The following is a 6972-nucleotide window of genomic DNA, read 5'->3' on the forward strand; positions in this document are numbered from 1 at the left end:
GTATAATTAGCGTGGTTCTCCTTTTAACCATTCTGTATATTGAGTTTCAGAGTAAGATTATATTTGAAAAAGAAGGGTTCTGTCAATTTTTTAAGTATGAAAACCACCAATATAGACCATTCATTGAATGTGTTGAATGAATGCAAATGGGGCCAGCACTGTGCTAAGCATTCCTATGTGCAGTTAGGAAAGGGTTGGAGTTATTAATGAATTCTACACACCAAGGACTTGGAAATGTAGAGGCAATGGGGAAGGACTTTCTGGGAACCAGAGTAACTCATTACCTAGTGTTTGATGTACTGAGAAGGTGCAGGTGTTGGCTGTCCGTCCCCGTTCTCTCAGGGGGAGGCGCATCAAGAGTAGGGCATCCCTTCCCTAGTGCATTTTACCAGCCCCTCTCCCATTGCCCAGTCCCTTGCCAGTTTTGCCACATCAGAATGATGGGGACCTTACTTTCTTGCATCTCGGAATCAAGCCAGACATATTGTGGTGCCGAGTCGGTTGTTTTCTGTTTTAAGCACCAGGCTCCCCTGTGGGCACTGGCATCTTTGCGTCTGCTCGCACAGCAGGCTGCCTCTTGACCCTCCAGGTCTACTGGGAGACTGAGTTGGCATCAGCAAACTGCTTTACCCATAATTCATTTCTGTAATACTGCACGCCAGGCACCTGAAGCAAAGTGTGTCCTGCTGCCACCACCACCAGGCAAAACTGAATCATGTGCAGACACCAACGCCCCAGGCTGCTGGCTAAGAATAAGATAAGCTCAAAATAACCTGCACTATCCCCAGCGGACCTTGTTGCCTGCCAGCCTCCTCTTTATCACTGCCTACGATTGGCTGAAGAGCCAGGTAGACAACTAGTTCCTGAGCCCTGAAATAACATTGACAACAGAGATAAATCTCCTGCCTGGGTTAGAGGCTCATCAAAGCTGAAGGAAAAGATGTTCAATCATTCTGGCACTTTCTCAGCTGCACTCAGGATTTCGAGTATGGGCTTCAGATTTTGGACTTCCCCTGTTCAGCTGGGTGGTGTGTGTATGTGAGTAGTGGAGGTTCGAACAGGGTGGGAGAGGTAATAGGCTTAGTGGCAGGGGAGAACCAGGAGGTCTGTGCCCATGAGCTCAGAGCTGCATTCTTGTACCCAGGCCCCTGGTCTCTATGAATAGACCTATATTCAGGCTGTCTGAATGACAACTACAGTTAAGATGTGCCTGGTTAGTGGGAAGCAAAGGTTGCTAAGGATGGGGGCACCTCTCTGCCCATGAGAAGTCACACTACTCTATACCACCTCCTCCAGATCTGGGGGTACCTTTTCTAAGAGTGAACATAAAGCAGGGGGTGAAGGCTTTGGTGTTTCCTAATCTGAGTCCCACCTATTGAACAATCTGACAGCTGAGCTCTCCCAGGGCCCTGACTCATCACTCTCGTGGTTCCCCTCAACTTTCACCTCAGAAGAGGTATTTTCCTCCTCTTAGTGCCTAATGGTGGTACCATAGGATGGATTAAGTACTTGACTCTACCCAGCTAAAAGGAAGTTGTTACTGGTTCTTCTAGGATTAGAAGACTTATCAATAACAAGAAGTAGGGATGTATGGGTAGGGATGTATGGGTAAGACAGGAGACCTTACTGACCTTAAATGACCTGTGATATCAAAACCAGGGATTCTCAATAGGAACAGGGAGCAAAGCAGTAGAGCATGAATATTATGAAAAATATGCCAATGTTATTATGATCCTCACCTTTAACTTTATATCCATGCATTAGCAAGTTACTCTTATTAATTTCCTAATTCACTGAAGAGACAAAAATGGCCCAGATAAGTAACATGACCTACAAAAGGTCACCTAGCTGAGAGCCATGCCAGAACCTGCCTGTATTCTCAAGTTCTTACGTACCCATCACTGTTGACCCACTTAAACCTCTGACCATGAGAATAAGTGACTTAGAGCAACCATCATCCAGCACTGAGAACCAGGGCTTGCAAGCAATCTTCCTTGACATGAGTATTAATCAGCTCAGGCTACCATAACAAAATGCCACAGACTGGGTGGCTTAAACAATAGAAATTTATTTTCTCACAGTTATGGAGGTTAGAAGTCCAAGATTAAGGTGTCAGCAGGATTGACTTCTCCTGAGGTCCCTTTCCTTAGCTTGCAGATGACCACCTTCTTGCTCTGCTTACGTGGCCTATTCTTTTATGCACGTGCCTCCTGGTGTCTCTTCCTTTTTTTTTTGTAAGGACACTAGTCCTACTGGATTAGGGCCCTACCCCATGATCTTATTTATCCTTAATTACCTCTCTAAAGGCCCTATCTCCAGATAGAGTCACATTGGGAGTTAGGGCTTAAACATATGAATTTTGGGGGGACACAAGGTCAGTCCAAAACAACATGAAAACTCTGTGACAACTGGGTACAAAGAATATTTATCCCCACTCACCCTGCATCTATGCAACTGCATTTCAATCTTCCTTCCCAACCCCATGCCACAAAGAACCTTCCTCCACACCTCTATAACCATCACTGCTGCTTCCACAAGTCACATTCCTTCCACTCTTCTCCAGCCCCAAAACACCCTGTCCCCAGTTCTTCTGTCTGGTCCTGGGGCTATGTCTTCTGCATGTATTTTTCATATATGGGTTCTGTGCTCCCCAGAAACCCTATTAGCTCCTTAAGGGCATAGCCCAAATGTCCTGTTTCTTTTGGAGCCCAAGAACAGGTAGCAAATATCTGGGCGCACAGAGGGCACATGTACTAAAACCACGTTATGCCCTGTTTAATGACATTACATGAAATGACAGTAAATGTCACAGCACTCCAGAAATGTTGACTAAGTGACTGCCGAGGGACAGGAACAGGGCCACCTCGTCCTCCTTACTGCTCCCTTTTTTAGTCTTTTCCAAACACCATGGAAAAGGTCTTGCTCTCTGCTTCTGTTAGACAGTTCTATTTTCTGCCCTTACACTCTAGGCAGTGAGAAACTCAAATAAGAATAAAGGGCATTTATCTCACTCTGAGAGGCTGAGGGTTTTTTTTTTTTGTTTTTTTTTTTGTTTTTTTTTTGCTGCTGCTGCAGCTCTGGGGCTCTTACCCTCCCAAACCAAACAGCTAAATAACAAAAAATGAAATTAGGAATAGGGGGCAGGGGAAGGGAAGGAAGGAGGAAGAAAGGAAAGGAATGGAGGTAGAAGGGAAAGCCAAGCCAACATTACAGCGCCATGCTGCCCTGCCTGCTGAGAACAGGAAGGGAGCTACCTTCTACGAAGCACCTGTAAATAGAGCCTTTGTCTGATCATGTTAAAAGCGTAACTTCATCATCTGGTTCCTCATCAACCCAAGAATGAGGGCAGCAAGTGCCTAGTGGTTTATTTTTACCTCTGATATCACATCCCAGATCCCAGAGGGAGCCCAGCCTGGCTTATTTAAGACCACACAACGTTGCTATTAAACTCGTGTGTGCCTGAGCGACCCTTCCTATCTGCTGTAGGGGAAGAGACAACCAAAGCTGAACCTTGGCTGTCTGGCCCTTGTCTTCCAGCCAGTAGTTTAATAGTAGCAGTGAACCAGAGAAGAGGCTCAGTGACACTCCAAGTCCAGTGAGCACATTGAGCAATTGCGCCTGGCCCAGTGAGCTGATTTGTCACCAGTTAACAGGTCTGGAGTACTTACTGGACACGAGACTTTGCATTAGGGACAGTGGGCCTTTTCCATGGAGACGACATGATCTACGCCTTCAGGAGCTCCATGATCCTGGGACAAAATTAATTCATTAATATATTAGTTGTTATTGCTGCCTAACAAATCACCATCAACTTTGTGGCTTAAAATAATACCCATTTATTAGTGCGCAATTCTGTAGGTCAGAAGTGCAGCATGGTGTGACGGGAACCTCTGCTCAGGGTCTTACACACTGTCAGCTGAGCTGCATTCTCATCTGGAAGCCCCGAGCTCTCTTCCAGAGTCGAGTTCCTTGCAGTTACAGGACTGAGGTCCCTGTCTCTGTGCTGTCAGCCAGGGGGCCACTCTCTGCTCCCAGAGGCCCCTTCCATATTCAAACCTGCAACAGCATTTCACATCCTTTTCATGCTTCGACTATCTCTAACTTCCCCTTCTGCCTTTCCTTTCTGCCACCAGCTGAAAAAAGTTTTCTGCTTTTATGGGCTCATGTGAGTAGATTAGGCTCACTCGGATAATCGCCCTAACTAAAGGTCAGCTGTGCCATATAATAATATAATCACAGGAGGGATATCTCATTATATTAGAAGCTCAAACTGGATGTATTTTTAGAATTCTTCCTACCACAAGTAATAAAAGGACACTTGTATGTGTGTGTGCACCCACATCCACTCTTTTCCCTTCCCTCGTCACCATTCACAGTTTTGCAGACCTGTGAGTCCATAAATCAATACACTTCCAGGATCTAGCAATAGTCAGAATTTTCCCCAACCTCTCCTTTTTTTTTGGTATGATTTTGGAAATAGATCTTACTGTTCCCTTCACTTCAGTACTAGTGCAGTCCTTGACTTTAGACCACAAAAGGGTGAATTTACAGTTATGGTAGAGTACTACCTTGAGAGCAAATTCTCCCTCTTGGTTGGTCAGAAGAATGGAAACTGTTTTGTTGTTGTTGGTTTTACAGAAGTGCTCAGTGGTGTGTAGCAGTGGGTGGTGACCATTTACATTTCACAAGTTCCCTGAAACCCCAAATCTCTTTGAGCTGCTGATTTTGAAAGTACTTCCACTTATCTAAATGCTCATGATTTTTCTATTATTTAGAAATAAAATAGGTTTCTGGCTATTGTCACATTTGATAGTCTAAAATACAAATTCAAAAAGAAAATTGTGCACAAGTGAAGACGTGAAAGCAGGATATGTTAAAGTTATGGTGCAGCTGGGAATCAGGTTGAACAGAAGGCTACTGCCCATGCATTGCTGTGATTTCCAGAAGAAAAGGGACATGCATTATTCTTCAGAACCCAACCCAATAGAAATATGATTATGTTTGAATGGTAGTATGCCAGCCCTGCAAATGACAATAGTCCTTGAAACTTAAGGTGTGAGAGGATTCTAGCCTAAAAGCAACCAGGGAAAGATAAATTACTGAGGATGGCCCTCATATATACCTTCAGCCTATATCTGAGTTATTCTTTATACTTATGCATATATACCATGGATATTTACATGGATTCTTTTGAGTTTCCCAACTACCCTGTAAAAGGACTGGCTACGCAAAAAAAGGGGAAAAAAACCTCTTTCTAAATTTGCTAATTGAAAACAACCTTAGTCTGGCAAGAGTTTAGAGTTAGGAAAGACAATTTTGTTGTTAATGAGTTAATGGTCTACACTACTGCTGACTCAGACCTAAAAGCATGGTGTGGAGATGTGCTCGTCCTGGCTGAGAGAGCAAAACTGTGAAAGAGCTTAGAGATCTGTGGGGAAGTATACTGTCAGAGAAAGGAAAGCTTGCATAGCAATGAGATAGGTCCTTTTTCCTAGGTTGTATTCCAAAGAGTTTAGAGTTTGGTTCAGGATCCTGGAATGCTACTGAGTCAGAATTTTGTATAAATAATGAGAGCGTGTCTGACCTAGAAAAGAGAGATGAAGTGTATAAAGTTCAGCCAAAAAGACCTTTGCATTTGGGCGCAGGGAGCAAGGAAGCTGAGACAGAAATGTGGCATTAGACTGGGGGAAATAGAGACTTTACTCTTAAAGGACGCACACAAAATTTCACATGCTCCAGGACCCAGGGCAAAAGCAGTAATTGGATAGGAAGCTGGGTCAGACCTACCTGCTGGTCTTGGAGGGTCTCCCGGAGAGGTAGAAGGCAACTGCAGCTCACCCTGGGAACATAGACACTGGCGGCAACCATTTTCGCGAGCTCCTTTTATCGCGGGGGTACTGGTGCTCCTCCCTCTAGCTTATTAGCCCCAGGACCAAGCCCTACCCTGGCCCAACAGCCTGCAGGCACCAGTGCTGTGATGCCTCAGGCCAACTAACTAGCTGGGGAGGGACACATCCCCAGTCATCAGCAGACAAGCTACCTAGACCCCCTGAGCCCACAGCTGCCAACTCTGGACATGGCCCTGCCCACCAGAGGGCCCAGGACCCAGCTCCACCCACCAGGCCAGAATCCCCTGAGCCCTGGCCCCGCCCTCCAGGAAGCTTATTCTAGCCTCTGGACCAGCCTCACCCACTAGGGGGCAGACACCAGACGCAAGAAAACCACAGTCCTACAGCCTGTGGACCCAGCCTGCTTATCAGTAGGCCAGACCCTGCCCTTAGACCAGCTGCGCCCGGATACCTTTCATTTTGGCCGACTAGCAAGCCAATTAGCAGGCCAATACAAGCTTCGGGACACTCCAGACCCCATACCCAACTGTGTCAAGAAGTTCCTCCTCCCCACCACCAGTGATTTGACACCTACTCTGGTTACCTCAGGCCCTGCAACTAGACTTTAGGACCCAGTTCTGCCTGCCAGTAATCCAGCACTAACCCCAGGACCTGGCTTCACCCACCAGTGGGTGGGCAACAGCCCCAGAGTCTTCTAGACACTGACTCTGCCCACTAGTAAGCCAGCACTAGCCTAGAGTTATTACTTTGGGAGTCATCAATATTTAAGTCAGTGGTTCTCAATCACAGCTGCACATCAAAATCACATAGTGACCTATAAAATTTATATATGTCCAGGCCTTACCCTAAACCAATTAAATTAGAACCTCTGAAAGTGGGCCTAGGCATTAGCAGTTTTAACTCTCCAGCTGATTCCAATTTGCAATCACCATTGAGAACCACTGGCATAGATCAGTGCTTCTCAAACTTTAATGGATATGAATCACCTGGGGATTTTGCTAAAAGGCAGATTATGATTCAGTACACCTGGGGTGGGGCCCAAGATTCTAAATCTCTAATGCACTCCCATGATTTTGGACTATAGCTCACACTTTGAGTAGCAAGGGTATAGATAATATTTAAA

Source organism: Balaenoptera musculus, chromosome X (genome assembly GCF_009873245.2).
Source record: "Balaenoptera musculus isolate JJ_BM4_2016_0621 chromosome X, mBalMus1.pri.v3, whole genome shotgun sequence".
NCBI lineage: Eukaryota > Metazoa > Chordata > Mammalia > Artiodactyla > Balaenopteridae > Balaenoptera > Balaenoptera musculus.